Raw genomic sequence first — 16,183 nt, 5'->3', positions numbered from 1 at the left:
GACAGGTAGCCTGACCAGTCGTGTCAAGGTCCAGCTTTTCAGAGGCTGCTGGACAGAGGGGTTTTCGAGCCAGCCAGCAGTCCTGCTAAGCTTCCCTGACTTTGGGGAAATCACGTGTCCCTTCTAAGACTCACTCAGCATACCCATCGAATGGGAGGGAAGAGACCTTGTGGGATGTCGAAACATTACTCTCTGTAACGTGTATTTTAAACCCGGCGATTCCCGGCAGCAACTGCTCTTCTCATTTCCATCCCTAGACACACACGGAAAGCTGAAGGCAGCCGCTGTGGGAGGAAATCGCTTTCAAGGGCATAAGAGCTTTCATCTGTGCTACTTGGCCCATGAGATGTTTTTCGTGTACTGGCCCGTGTGGTTAACTGATGGGAAAGGAGGACAACCTGCGGAACACTCAGTAAACATTTACTGAGCCGCTCAGAGGCCAGGTCCCGCCCCCATGCCCCGTGTCCATCAAAAGCAAAGTCGTTCCCCGCTCTCTGGCTCCCTTCCCCACCCGCCCCTCTCCCCATTCCGCACCATCAGCTGTGCGTCCCATGGCTTTCGTCTTGGTATGTTTGGCTGCCAAACACCGACTGAGCGCCACGGTGCGGCTGGCACGGTGCTGGCCTCCGTGAGTCTCGCAGGGAGCAAGCCAGGAGAGGGCCCTGCCCTCGCAGAACTTGCAGTCCGGCGGGAGAAAACAGACCCTGAGCAAATACACAGCACTACGCACATTTCGCCGCGTAACTGGGGTCAGGGTTCCAGCGGGACAGGACGGGGAGAGAGATGTATCGTCCGTGGGGGACGGGAGGGAAGACTCTTCTGAGAAAGGAGTTGAGATGTCGTATGAGAAGGAGCTGGCCAGGCAGTAAAAGCACCAGAAGGGCTTTGGTAGAGGAAACAGCGCATGCAAAGGCCCTGAGGTAGAAAAGAGTTCCTTGGGAACAGCAGGAATACGGTGAGCAGGACAGAAATGGTGTAATGGCAGCTCACATTTACCAAGCCCTTAGGATGTGCCCAACACTGTCCTAAAGGTCCCAGAAGTATTGAGCCCATCGTCACAACAATCTATGAGAGAGGATTTTTTTTTCTTTTTCTTTTTACCATCTTACAGGTAGAGAAGCTCCAGAGAGCTAGGTGGCTGGTCCTAGGCCACCCAGATCGTCAGTAACAGGGCCTGGATCCCATCTCAGGCAACCTTTCTCCAGAGCTCTGCCTTCCACAGAGGCTGTGGCAGCATCCCGGGGGACCGTGCACGCCATGTTAAAGAGCCTATGCGTTCTTTGTTCCTTAGATTTGAACCCTAATTCTTCCACCTGCCAGGTGGATGGTTTCAGACAAGTTACTCGGCCACACTTTGTTTTCCTTCACAACTATATTTATGTATCGACTGCGTGCCAGGCAGAGCACTGAGAGTGGGAGGAGAGACAGAGTGGTAAGCAAAAGCAGGTGTGGACATGGGGTGCCTGGGTGGGTCAATCAGTGAGGCATCCGACTTGGGCTCAGGTCATGATCTCGCGGTGCGTGAGTTCGAGCCCTGCGTCGGGCTCTGGGCTGACAGCTCGGAGCCCGGAGCCTGCTTCGCGTTCTGTGTCTCCCTCCCCTACTTGTACTCTGTCTCTTTCTCTCTCTCTCAAAAATAAACATTAAAAAAGAGAGAGAAAACCCTAGAAGTGAATGTTTTGTTTAGTGTCGGCGTGATGGTAGGTCTGACAACATATGCAAACATTGAAAGATAATGACTCACGAGTGAAAATAGATGCTCTAGAAAGGCCGTGTCCTCCACATTCCAAGGCCGTGTATCCAGCTACTATAGCAGAGGCTCCAGACGAACACTGGTTTCTCTGTCACACATGAAGACGAGCCAGGCAGCCGCCATGGTGCAAACTTATCGTGCAGTAGCTTGTCTGATGTTGCTTTACAAGTGTGCCCCTGACCATTCCAATATCTGACATCTCTGTGGGTCTATTTCTTTTTTTTATGTTCTTTTTTTTTTTGAGAGAGAGAGAGAGGGAGACAGAGCACGAGTTGGGGAGAGGCAGAGAAAGAGGGAGACACAGAATCCAAAGCAGGTTCCAGGCTCCAAGCTGTCGGCACAGAGCCTGACGCGGGGCTGGAACCCACGAACCGTGAGATCATGACCTGAGCCGAAGTCGGATGCTCAACTGACAGAGCCCCCCAGGCGCCCCTCTGTGGGTCTATTTCTATGGCCTGTTATTTCTGTGAACTATCCCCCGTGGAGTCTCGTTGCCTCCTTTGGTTGGTTATATCAGTTCAATGAAGGAACAAAGTTCCTACAGAGTTCACCAACTCCAACTAGTGGGAAGGGAAGAAAGGGCTCCAGAGAGGGTACAACCCTCCCCCTAAGGGCGCAACTCAGAGCTTGCACAAGTCCCATGCGTCCCTTTGAACTAACCTTCACCAGGCAGACACAGCTAGTTTCAAGGAATCCTGAGAAATGCAGTCTTCACTTTGGAGGCGGCCATGTGCCCGAAACGTCAGGCTTCTAGGGCCCCAGACAGAGAGGAGGAGCGGATATCGGAACACATGAGCGGTCTGCCAACAGCCAAGACTCGGAAGCCGCTCAAAACAGACTCAGCTGGCACATCCTTCCGCTTGGGCTCTGTTCTTGCTACGAGGAACGAGGGCACAGGGGCCCTGGGCCCAGGGTGGCTGCAAAGACAGAGATGCTGGGGCGTAGCAAAACATAGAAACAGATCTTGGGATAATTAGGAGAAGCGGCAAAATGTGACATTCAACGCCAGCCACGGCGAAAGAGCAAGCTTTCCCCTGCACTTGCTCATAAATTCAAAACAGCTTCGATGAAGGAGAAACAGCTTGAAAATCTGTGAACATATTTATATTCACAGAAGATGTGTACACAGACAGAGAGAGAGAGAGAGAGAGGGATTGAGAACGAGACACTTCCGCAGAGCCTAGCCCAGGAAGAACGTTAGAATTGGATTGTGTCCCATAACAAGGGACAACGGTTGATTCTAATGAGAAAAGTTACCACATTGTCCTGATGTGTTTGGAGTCCTTTTAAGACGGATCCTTATTTTATGTCTGTATTTATGTCTGCCAGTCACCGAGGAGTTGAACATTTGTGTCGCTGTTGAAATGAGAGCAAACCCGTGGGTGAACTCTCCTGTCTTTTGCTCCACGAAGCTTTAGTGAGGGCCCGCTCTCTCCTGGGTACAGCTCCAGGCAGGCCAGGCGGGGATGTAGGCGTTGCAAAGACTTGGGCTTCTCCCCCAGGATGTGTGCGCCGCCCCCAGAGAGGTGTAGCCCCTAAATCTTCCTATTCGTTTGCAGCAGCGAATGGCCTTGTATGAAAAACACCGAGCCTGGAGACAGGCAGTCTTGGGTTCCGATTCTCCTCCCCAGCTTCCTACTTGTGTGGCCTTGGGTAAGGGGCTCTACTTTGCACGTGAGGATCGCACGAGATCTGGAAGCCAGCAGATGGCATGCTGTAGCCACAGGCTTGCAGACGAGACGGACTTGGGTTCTCATCTTGCCTCTGACGCCACTGTCCTGGTTTGCCCAGAACTGAAGGGTTCTAGGGTTGTGGAAGTCTTACGGCTAAAACCAGGACTGCCCCGAGCAAACCAGGAGAGTTGGGCAAGCCCCTACCGGGTGAGCTCGGGTACGTTGCACAACCCCTAGGAGCCTCAATCTCCACAAGTCTAAAAGTGGGAATCATAATGTCTCCCTTGCAGGAGAGCCGTAGGAAATAGAAAAAAGCGCCTTGTGTAGGGGGGCCATCACCATCGTGAGGAATTAATAGAATTAATTCTTCCTCTTCCTGTGCTCCTGCTGTAACGGCTAGTGTCCTTGAGTTTACCAGAAGGGTTCATATAACTCTGCCAGCCCATTTTAAAGAGTGAAGGGCCTTCTCTCTGGTGCCTTGTTTCTCCAACGAGTAGGCAGGGGAGGCTTGCAACCCCAAAGGGCCCCCCAAATTCCCAGGCCTGAGTCCTCGTGTCCCCCTAGCCCAGTGGAGGCTTCAGGTCAGTTATAAACCTTGCCTCCAGCTCCTTGTTTGTTACAGACATTGCTGGGCTCTGTGGGGCCAAGACAACCCCAAGGACGACCTTGTCTAACCTCATCTTAATTGCATTCAAAAGTCCTTCCTAAAATTAATTACCAAGAAAAAAGGAGGCCAGATACAAGCTAGTGTTCCTTTGTCAAAGGAAAAATAATTCACCATTCATTCCAAGTGAAATTGCTTCATAACGCAATGACTTCATCTGGCCTCCCAGGCTCCCAGAAGACACTGGAAATCCTTAGGACACCGCTAAGTGCAGCGACCTGATCCTGTCTCAGAGAGGTGTGAATTTGCAGGAATGTGGAAGCCTCTCCAACCTTCTCGGTTTGTCACAGATTGCCTTCCTCCTTTCCAGACCCAGCCTTCCAGACCTTTAGAATGGGAAACACGCGCATCGATTGCAAATGTGATCCATTCGTGGGGACACCGAGGGTGGTTCTGAAGGAAAAATGCCAGCGCGTTCTGTTTTTCTTCGTCTTCTTAAAGAAGGAAATACATGCATATTGATTCTATAGGAAGCCTATTTTGGAGCAACATCTGTGCTCTGCTTCCCCACCTGAAGAAAGTTTTAGGTGTCAGACTGGAGCCATCTTCTAGAAGGTACCAGAACGTTGCCCCTGCCCCAGCTGAGGCCACCTGAACCATAACAAGATGGCAGCCACAGCCCCAGAAGAAAGTTCCGGCACAGGAACGCCCAAAGGCTTTCAGGAGACCCTCTTCCCGGGTCTCTCTTAGGGGTGGGCTGGCTCCCACTTGTGTCTCATGGACCAGAAAGGCATCCTAGGTCCACATCTAAACCAATCATGGACAAGAGGTCCAAGGTGCCAGGATTGATTTAGATCAACCAGGATCCCGGCCCTGAGGCTGGGCTGGAGGCGGCCTCCCTTGCAGCCCATGGCTGTAAGGAGAAGTTTCCACTGGGGTTCTTTTGGGACAGAAGGAGTTGGGGGATAGATATTAATAAGAGCACACAGTCCTCCAGGGCTTGCCCTGTGCCAGGCACTTGTGTTCTCGAACAGCCTACAGATGACATAGTAGCAACTCTCAGCACCTGCCCGGCCCCCCACCACCCAGCCGGCCGTGGAGTCCCCACGTGCATCCGTGGTTTGCTGCATTTCTCTCCCGAGGGTGCTCTCTGGTTGCTGAGCCATGCTTGGCCCACATGCCAGGCAGGAAGGTAGTTCTGGGGCACTGATACCCCGAGTTAGAGGATGAATCCCCCCCACTTCCCGCCCCTCGAGGCACAACCCTACGGCGTGCTGTGCGCACTCTCTCAAAGGCCATATAGCTTGAATCAAAATGTATGCGTGGGGGTCTGCTTTGGGGGAGCCCAACCTTGTTATAAGACAGCCTTATTGCTGTCCCTGCCAGACCTGGGGGCCACCAGATCTGGAGACCCACCACGATCACAGTGGCGGTAAGTGGCAAAGGAGCTGACCCTCACTGCTGTGTCCGTTCACGGCACCACAGCAGGGAAGTTGGTCCACCACCTGTCGTAGCACAGTGCCAACGATGCTAAATGACCGTGACAAAGAAATGTCATCCCCCGCCCTGGATCCGCCGTCCCTCACAGATCACAAAGCCCCTGCCCACCCATTGTCTCCTCCGAGTCCCACACCATCCCATGACACGGCACAGGTATTGCTTCCCTACCATTCGGCCCACGGGGACATAGGGACTTTGGGGTGTCAGGTGACTTCTCCAAGGCCGCGCGGGTAGGAAGTGGCAGCGCTGGGACTCGGATGCAAATGCCCGTCATCATCTTTGGCCAGAGGCTCTGGGTGACAGTGGTGTGAGTGCCCATCGTTATGGGAGACTAAGCCTGGAGGAAAGTTTCCCAGGAACAGGGCGCCCCACCCACGAAGACTCATGAGTAATGAGTGACTCTCATAAACATGAGTCAGTGTCAGAGAAGGAGCCCTCTCTCCTGTGGTCCTCCTTCAACTGGCCAAGTCAGAAGGACCAGCCCAGCTGCCAGTGAAGCCACGCCGGGTCAGATCCTCCAGCTTGGGAGGTGGGGAGCACACAGTCTCGGCGGCCTGGCTCATTAGGCAGAGGGAGTCTCCGCCCCTTAAGTGGATCCTGAGCCAGTGTTCTGTGCCTGCATCCTTTGGGGAGAACCTTGAACCGAGTCTGACGGGAGCCCCCACCCAGAGGAGCTATTAAGTCACGAAGAAATGGGATGCGCAGGTCCGTGGAGGGCTGGAGCTGGCAGGGCGTTGGCAATCAACGGGGCCAACGCTCTTAGTCACAGATCTGGAAAATGGGGCCCGGAGAGGCCAAGCGAGTTACTCAAGGACCCATCACCCTGTGAGTTAGAGGAAGCCAGGAGTCAACCCCGCGTGTCCTGGCTCCCAGCCCACCATCTTCTCCCTTCTCACCATCTTGCATTTAAGAGGAAAATAGTTGTTCCTCAGTTATTTTCTCTTCACGGCATCCCTGTGAAGATGGCGGAGAAGGGACTATTTCTCTGTTTCCTAAGAGAAGACATTGAAAGCCAGAGTCGCTTTGCTGAGATCACTCAGAGACAGACCATCAGACCCTCACGTCAACGATGGACACCATGCGTGATGGGAGACGACGGGAGAGAGAATCAGCCTGGCCGGGGCGTGGATCCCTAATCTTTGCCGACCCGGACTGGGGCTCCCAGAAGTCTAATCTTCAGGGTCCCAGGGGCTGGGCAACTTTTTAGGGAGAAGAGCCTCGTCTGACTTGGACAAATCCACCACTCAGGGTTCAGGTCCCCAGGAACTAACCCTGTTCCCATTTCCAGAAATCCAATCTTCTGGGTACCTCTGAGTAACTTAAAAAAGCTAATCTTGAAGAATCCCAGAAGCTGTTCATCAGCACATCCCAGCACCTCACGTCTCTGCCCCCCTCACGCCCCTCCCTGCAAACGTGCGCGCAATATGGGACCAAGGAGAAAAGCTGTCCAAAGATCTTCCCGGCTGAGACGTGGCTGAGACCTTGTCCGGTGTCTCTCCCACTCTGTCTCTGGCTCAGCTCTCACCATGGCAACCTGCCTGGCAAGGAGGCCCTGTTCAACGTTCCTTGATGACCCAAGGTTTTCACCTGGTGGCTGAGCAGGGCTTGATTTGGGTCTCCTCGGGGTCACGAGGTCCTCGAATGGAAATGGAGGCCTGATTGCGCCTGGGTGAGAAACGGGGGGTGGGGGGTGGGGGGTGGGGTGGAAGTTTGTCCTCCCACCCCGGATGCCGGCCCTGCCCCATCTCTGCGAGCCCTTCATTCAGTCTCTCAGAGAGTGTCCGAGGTCGTCCCCTGCAGACCGGCCCCGGTGGTGCAGGGATGAGTCTGATGGTGGTAAAGGAGTTCCCAGCCAGGGAGGAAATGGGACCCAGCGCGCGGGCCCAGAGCTCTGAGGAGGCAGCCCTGGCCGGGATGTGTGCCTGCGTCTCCGAAGTCCACCTGGGGGCAGGCGAGGTCAGGGAAGGCTTCTCAGAAGAGGTGATGGGAGCCCAGGAACGAGGTGGGAGTCTCACCTTGCCATGAGAAGAAGGAGAGGAGTGTGCCAGGGGAAGAAGGTGGGCACGGGTTGGAAGGGAACAGAGTAAGCAAAAGCACAGAGGAGTGCCTGGTGACGCCCCCGTACTCTGTTCTGGGGCCTAGAGCGTGCTCGAGTACCAGCGCCTAGAAGGTTCTAGAGCCCAGGAAATTGAGGAAAGCTTGGGGAGAGAGGGGCTGGAGAAGGTGGCGGGAACCGGGTGGGGCCTGAGGAGGACCGGGGATGTCCTCCAACCGTGCCAGGGTGGATGGGGCGGTGGCAGGAAGGCAGGCGGAGGTGAAAGAGCCAGAGTTGGAGACCCCGAGGCCCCAGAGCATCAGTCTCACGGGCACCTCCTCTCTGTGCTGCTCTAGGTCCTTCCATGTGAGCTCTCGCTCAGCCCTCCCCTCGGCCACCGCTGCGCCCCTTCTACAGATGGAGGAATCGGAGCCCGGAGAGGCCCGTGGACGTGCGGGTGCCGGGAGCTGGCAAGCCAGAGCCGACCCCCCGGAGGCGGACCTGATGCCCTGCAGGCCCTCATCTCAGGCCGACCCTGCCCTGCAGCCCAGTTTCCACCTGGCCCCGAAAGAACACATTCCTCACTTGCTTCCCAAATTCCCATCAGCATCTGACAACAACAGCCACAGAAAGGCCCAGAGGATCTGAGGCACGCTTCGACGGATGCCAAGTTTTAATGGTGCCCAGCTGTGCGGAGGGCCTGGCCGGGGACCCGGGCCCGGGGAACCAGAGGCCCGTGACTCAGAGGGGCTGGGTGGGAGCGGGTGAGTCAGGGCCCCGGGACAGCGAGCTGCTATCTGCCCGGGAGCTCCCCACGGGAGGGAGCGGGTGCGGACGGGCCAGGTAAGGGCCACTCCTGCTGTGCCTCGGTGACTTTGGTCAACCCCCTCGCTCCAGCACCGGTCCTTTCTGTCCCCAGAAAGCTTCCCATCCTGGGGGTCCTCCACGTATCTCCGGGCGGCCTGGAGTGGCGGTTGGGACAGGCACAGTTTTGACCGAGAACCCCACCGTTGCTTCCAAAGGAGAACATCCAGGAGGAGCTTCTCAGGAAGCTGGAGCCTCAAGGACGTTCATCCCATCAAGAGCTCTGGGCCACCGGAGACTGGCTAACGAGGCCACCCTCTCTGGCAAGACAGGCTCCGGAGAATCTCCGAGGGTATCTGATAAAGGGAGAGTATCTGACCCCCCGCCGAGACCCTTCCCTTCTTTTCCATAGTTATCTGGCCACCAGATGTTCTGTATGTCATGTAAATTGTGGCCCAAGTTGGTCCCTTTGCCTGGGGTCCCCAAAGCACTGGGTGCGGGCAGAGATGCATGGGAGGGGCGGGGGGTGGGGAGGGGGCCATATCCCAGCCCAGACACGAGACCTGAGACGGTCCCGCCGTGTCTAGAGAGCTGCTCCACAGACACACACTCCAGGTCACGGGTCCCACAAGGCCCTGCCTTGGGCCCCTCAGAAGGTCCCCAGCCCGGTGCGCTCAGGAGCCCAGGGCAGTGTGCAGGGCAGAGGCAGTGAGAGCCCAGATCACCTGGGAATGGAGAGGCAGGCACTTGGGAGGGGACTGGAGGCAGCCGCCCTGCGGAGCTGGGAGCAGAGGACAGGGAGACCCCAGGACGGGCCAGGGAGGAGGCGGTGGCTACAGACGCAGATCCAAGCAGAGACCTGTCTGTGTGAGCCGGCGCCCCCTTCTTCTCCCTTCGCAAACAGCCCCTGTGCCCCTGACGCAGGGGTGGCTGTGGGCTCTCCCCGCCCGTCCAGTGCCTGACCTCCTAGACCACCAGTGACACGCCCAAGGGGGATACTCAAGACCCGGCTGAGCCGGCCACCGTCCTCCCCGGGATCTGTTGGATGGCAGTGGGGGACAGGAGACCCTGTTCTCTTGATCTCAGGGCTCCCGGGCTGTGTCTCCCCAGCGACCACAGTGGAAGAAAGCAGACGTACGGTGTGGGAAGAGAAGGAGCTACACGAAGTCACCGAGAGACCTGGAGGCCTTGGCTCTCGGTCCGGCTGTCTCGCTCTGCTCGAGGCCCTGTGTGAGGCCTTAAGCCACCGGCGCTCCTCTTTGGACGAGACTCAGCCGCCAGTTTGGCGACCCAGCACACAGTGTCTCACGGAACAACTAGCTGGGATCGGGTCCCCCCAGCGTGGCGCGGACCCCACCCGTTCGGCTTCCTGTCTTTCTCTGCCCCCCTCCCCATCAGAAGTGCAGAGTGCATCACGCTTATTAAGTTATCCGGGTTTGGTGGCCCATGTTGGCCCGACCCAGCCCGGATTCTAGAAGGCCGCAGTGACCCAAATCAGGGGGGTGGCAGCGTCTGGTTCTAAGCGGGTGAGCGGCCAGAAGGTGGGGCAGGACTGACAGCCGGGAGCACCAGCAGGAGGAGACAGGTGGGGGCCAGGCCTCCACCCAGCAAGGGGCAAGCGGTACACGACGTTTATTCATTAATTCCCTGAGTATCTGGGGGGCCTCTACCACGCGCCAGGGGCTGCTGGGGGCGCGAAAGGCACGTGTTGGATGAGGTGGGCGGGGCTTCTCTCAAAGCTTACGCTGTGGGGGGAAGGGCACCATGAAAAAAGCAGCGGATAAAGCTGTCCTGTGGCGGGTGGGGGCAGACCCCTGGGGGGGGGGGGAGGGCGGTGGACATCTGAGCAAAGACCTGACTGAAGAGAGAGAGGGAGCGGTACCCAGCCCCCGTCCGTGCTCTGGCCTTGCCAGACAGGAAGCCGTCCTCCCCTCCCTCCCCCCTCGCCCCCTGCCCCAAGCAGATGAAGGAGCCCATGGCCCGGGGCTTTCTGGAAAGAGCTCAGGGTCCCCCAGCTTGTGTGCAGGGGGGCAGATTTACACCCAAGCACGCCTGACTTCAAAATGCACGCTCTTTCAAAGCAAATCTGCCGGAGCTCAGGCAGTGAGCCAGGCTCCCAGAGAAGAGGTGGGGTGGGGGGTCCACTAGCTGGGAGCCTCCTGCTGATGGCCTGCAGGGGCCCGAAGGGGGCAGGTCCTTGGGGGGCAGAGGACGCCCCGCCCCATCGGGCAGCACCCAGCTCACAGCCAGCCCTCCTCCCACTGCTGAGGGTGGCGTGTCCAGTGGGGCTCCGATGTCAGACGCGGTGGGAGTCCTGACACCCCAGCGTCCCAGAACCTGTGATGTAGCAGGACGGCACCTTCCCCCCCCCCACCCCTGCCCAGTCCCGCCCCGCTTGCACGTGCACGGGAGATGTTCCTTCCTTGAAACGGGAACTGGGGCCGGGATGAGTGTCCAGAGTGGAGAGGCAGCCTCTCGGCTTCAGACAAGAAGAGCAGGAAGGAGATGGCGGCAGATGGGGCCTCTGCAGGCAGAAGATTCCAGATCGGGGCTGAGGTCACCGACAAGCCTCCTGATGGCTGGGAACGCGGGCCGTGGATGCAAGGCGCCCAGCCCCGCCTGCTGGGGTCTCCGGGAGGCACTGCAGGGCGGTCAGCTTCTTGGAGTCCAGGCGCGGGTCCCTCCATCGGTGAACTGACACGGGATGAGATGCGCAGCCAGTTTGGGGAAATCTGAACGCTGAAACTGGCATCCCGCCCCCGCGTCCACATCCAACTGACCCGGTTGCTGGGGAGATACTGGCAGTGAAGCCCTCGTAAGACAAACGGGGGACCAAATCCCAGCCCAGCCCCAGGCCCCCACCGTGCGGCCGTTGGCGAATCATTTTGGAGCGCTCCTCCTTCCTGTGGAAATCGGGGTGACCGGATGGGCCCCGGAGGGCTGTCCCGAGCTCACAGGGACACCGGCCCAAAGTAGTCTGATATGTGTCACATCCCGAGCACGGTGGTGGTGGGGGATTGTCGGGGTCCAGCCCGTGAGGGACGGAGCCCAGATTCCCACAGACACACGCGGGAGCAATGGCTCACTCCTCCCGCCGGATGTCGCGTAGGTGCTGACCCCGAAAGGAAACGTGATTCTCTGAGGTGGACTCAGAGAAGGATGGTTTCTGCAAAGGTCTCCACCCCGTGTCACCGCCCACAGAGTCCCAGGCCCTGTTGGGATCTGGGAATATCACCGCAGACAGCAAAGCTCCTGGCAAAATTGTAGCACGTGCCTCGAAAGAACCCCCAAATGGGGAGGGCCCCCTGCGTGCAGGCGACCCAGGGGAAGTCACCTCTCCTCGCTGGCTCTGGTTTCTCCAACTTTCCTATGGGCACATGACAGACGCTGAGGCCCAGGCAGGTAACATCAAGAGGCAAAGAGGGCCCAGGGTGTAAGACAGTGGATGTTGGGGTGGTCAACTCGCTGGCCTTATGTAAAGGGGCCGACGTTCCTAATTCAGCCTCTCTCTGCCAAGCAGAAGTGCGGGTCCAATGGCACCAAATCTTCCTGCTTCTTCAATTTTTGTTTAATGTATATTCCGTTTTTGAGAGAGAAAGAAACAGAGTGTGATCAGGGGAGGGACAGAGAGAGAGGGCGACACAGAATCCGAAGCGGGCTCCAGGCTCCGAGCTGTCAGCACAGAGCCCGACGCGGGGCTCGAACCCACGAGCCGCGAGATCATGACCTGAGCCGAAGTCAGAGTCCCAACCGACTCAGCCACCCAGACGCCCCTTCCTGCGTTTTCAAAAGAAGCTTAAAATTCACATTTTTATGTGATGGCTCCAACTTTTAAATATTAGCAGCTTAAGTCTGTGGTTTTGGTATTTTTGTCTTGTTTTGTTTTGTTTTGTTTTGTGGAAACCCCATATGCTTCGAAGTAGGCCTATCTTTGCGGGGTTGACCTAAAGCCTGCAATCATGTAGGGTCCTGGGAGTCCTGCCTGCCAGGTAGGGTCCTTCTGGGAGGAGAGGAGGTTCTGGCAGGTGTTGGAGGAGGGAGGAAGGACAGGAGAAGGGGATTTGTCTTTCTGACGACCAGGATGCGATCTCAAACACCTCCAGCGGCCAGGCAAATTCCAGCAGTGAATGAATTTCTGTTTTACTAGGGCTGGGAGCCCCCACATGCCTGGTGGTTTCCCTCACCCTGCCCATGGCTCTGTACTGGGCCCTTCATCAAAGCACGCCTCAGTGGGCCCTTTTCAGTGGAGTTTGCTTCCTGCGTGACATAACGTTACGAGCTAAAACTCTCTCAGGTGCCCAGATGAGGGAAGGAATATTCTGGGTACAAGTCCCGGCTCTTTTCCTTACTATCTACGTCACATCTTTCTATGCCTCGGTTTCCTGATCTGTAACTCCAGAGAGCTAACGGACAGGATGCCTCATGATAATGTCGAAAGCATCCAGCCAAGCCTTCTCTGCCAACCGGGTAACCGTGAGCCTGAATTGAAGCAACAGTAGTATCCACACAACGATGGCATTTTCTGGAAGGGAACGGCCGACAGTCTTTAGACAGTGACTTGTTGGTTTCTGAACAAGGCCTTGGCCTGCTGTGCCCCACCCCCTGCACCCTCCCCCCCGGGCCGGCTCTTCCATTTGGAGGGTAGACGTGAGAGGCGAGAAGAACGCGGTGGGTTTTCCTGGGGCCGGGGGTCAATCCAGCCACTCTGCCACCATGGGTAAGTCCCTCTCTGTCCCTGGGCTGTTCCCGCCCCTACATGAGAAGGTTCGCCCAAGGGCCTCCATTTTCCTACCAGCTTCTCCAGGCCGGGGGTCCACGATGACCCCTACCTTATCTGGCCCAATGCCAGTTCTGCACACTCTCTACAACACTTTATCTTAATTAAGCATAAAAATTAGGAAATTCCAAGCTAAGCTTTCCTGAATTGTGTGGGTAGAAGAAATGTTTAAATCTCCTTTTTTGGCTGAGTCTTTGCAAGGCAAGCGTTTCCAAATGTTTGGCCCAGTCCCTCTGCCTGAGCCTCCCCCTCCCTGCCTGTCCTCGGGAGGAAGGCTCCAAAGATAAGGGGGGAGGGCCAGACCTTGACCAACCAGGAAGCCGCCCAGCTGACCGCGGATGACCCATTGGCTGGGTCTCCCCAACACCTGGATGACTGGCTGTTATTCTGGACTTGTTTTGCGCCAGATGTGTTTGGCAACTACCCACAGTCAATCAGGGGGTTTGGGTTTGGAAAACTGGAGATCGGCAAACAAAAGCAAAGAGTGAGAAGGGTGAGGCCTGGTTAGAAAATATTGAAATTCATCCTGGTTTCCTTCCAGGCCAAAGAACAGGCTGTTCCGTGGGTTCCAGGGACGATACAGGAGTGAGGGAGCAGGCCCTGATATCTGGATGGAGGCTGCTTGACCGCCATTTTGTAAGATTAGTAAACCCATCGGCTCTACCTTTCCAGGCCTGTTCACCTGAAGGAGCAGAATCTGAGGTGAACGGTGTAAGGGAAAGACCACCACTTTGGGATCAGACCGCCTGGGTTTGGAACCCAAGATTGTTCCTTACTAGTTGGGCCACTTAGTCCTCCTGACCCCCACTGAAAATGGAGACAATAGCACCTGCCTCACAGAATCGGTGTGAGGATTTGAAAGAGCCACTTGGGGGCGCCTGGGGGGGCTCAGTCAGTTGAGCATCCGACTTTGGCTCAGGTCATGATCTCGCAGTTCGTGGGTTCGAGCCCCGGGTCGGGCTCTGTGCTGACAGCTCGGAGCCTGCAGCCTGCTTCGAGTTCTGAGTCTTCCTCTCTTTCTGCTCATACTCAGTCTCTCTCTCCCCAAAATAAATAAAAGTTAAAAAAATTTTTAAAAAAAGAGAGATCAGCTTGGGTGAGTGTACAAATGGACAGGTAAGCCACTCACTGGCAGCATAACACAGAGCTCCAGGGACTAGCACCCAAGAGTATCAGAAGCTCAGTTGAGAGAAAAACCAAGCCTTGATAGGGGAGTTCCTGGAGACAACGTCTCTCTGTTCTCTCTAAATTTTACCCCGCTCAACACCTACCCCCCCCCACCACAAAAGGCACTACTGGCTTTTTCATGACGGGGTCATGACATTTGCCTGCCCTGGGGAGCCATGAGGATACGGTTGAGGACACTGCCCACTGCTTCACACCGTGTCATCCTTCTGAGGCCCCATGAGGGGCGTTTCTCGCCATCGCAGAAGCAGAAATCGTTGTGTTACTCAGCCCAGGACCGGCTTCCAAGAAGTCAGTGTAGTGCTGCCTCGTGGACCCCAAGCATGGTGGAGTCTGCACCGGCTGAGGGATCAGAACTGAATCCTCAACCCGCTCTGCCAGGTCTCCTGAACCCTACTGTCCACGTCCTGGGGACCACATTCATCCGGGATGCCTTGGATTTTTTTTTCAATCTTCTTTCCTCTTTGAGCTGAAATTTTCTTTCTCCGCTTTTTTTTTTTTAAACCAAGTTGGATTTTGAGTGTTTTTAAGTCACTCTGGACCTTCTGATGACAAAACGGGAGATGGATTGTTAGATTCTAACCACACGGGGAGATGGAAAAATCAACATGGACCGTGCCACGTGGTGGATGGTACTCGACGTATGTTGCAACACGCTTTTCTGCCTGTCTCTTCTCCCGTGCGACAGAAGCCACCCCGACTGGAACATGAGCTCGTGAAATGGCTTTCCCTCCACAGACCAAGGATCTGGTAGGCCCGTAGGGCTGTCCTGCTCACGTCCATTGTCTCATGTTTCCCTGGTCCCACACAGTGTCATCCCGAGATGTCACACGGGATGTAGCGTTAGCTCAGGCATTGTCCTCTCCATGCCCGGAGACACTTTGTCCATCAGAAAGCATCCACAAAAATCCATCTGGCTGGTCATCGGCTCTGCGTCTGGTTTTCCTCTCTGCACAGAGTGGTGGCCAGTGGGATCCCCCCAGGAGGAGATAAGGGTCTGCAGTCAGCTGAGGCAGGGCCTGATGTGAGCCGGGAAGCCCCACTTCTGTGACGATCTGGGTAGAGGGTAGTGGGGTCAGCTGTGAAATTCTGGGAGGGCCCAGATGGGCCCAGCCCATCTCTTTGCCCATCACACTGCCCACCTTCCAGTGAGGGGTGGGGGTGACAGGTTGGAAGGGCTAGGGATGTAAAGAGTGCCCATCAGTAAATATTTATTGAGCACCTACTCTGTGCCAGGGCACTGGGGATCCAGCAGTGAACAAGATAAGCCCAGTTTCTGCCCTCGTGGAGCTTATGCTCTAAAGGAGGGGTGGGGGGGGGCGGAGTAAGCATGAAATAAATAGGTAAGTAAGAAAAATAACGGTCATGAGAACGCAGAGAAGATGGGTTGTTGAGACAGTGCCTGGGTGGATGGCTACTCAAGTTTCAGAGGTGCGAGTGTCCAGAAGAGACGCGTCAGGGGGATGACAGGAAAGGAGCGTCAAGACGTGGTCGAGGTTGTGAAGAGGTCACCGGAGTGGAGGGACTGCGCAGCCAGCGCGGGAGGAAGGGCCGCTGGCCTGGATGCCAACATCTGTCGTTCTCCATCATCTGGAGGGGGGCGGGGAGAGCAGTTACCGGCCCAGTTTGAAGGGTGGAAAATGCCGGTGACATACTGTCTTGATTTGCAGCTGCACATGACGCGGCCATGAGACAGCTTCTTGGACACCCCCGCCTGGCCGGCTTCAAGCCGGGAACCTGCCTACTGTGTGCGAGGCCTATGCTGTCGCCCAGAGCTGCCAAACAGCTGTCAGCTGGTAACAGAACCAAATGTTTCCACTAGTCAGAACGTCCAGCCCTTTCCTCAAGTGGA

Source organism: Panthera pardus, unplaced genomic scaffold (genome assembly GCF_024362965.1).
Source record: "Panthera pardus isolate Hobbes unplaced genomic scaffold, ASM2436296v1 HiC_scaffold_13, whole genome shotgun sequence".
In the NCBI taxonomy this organism is placed as follows: Eukaryota; Metazoa; Chordata; class Mammalia; order Carnivora; family Felidae; genus Panthera; species Panthera pardus.
Note: the sequence above shows the minus strand (reverse complement) of the source record.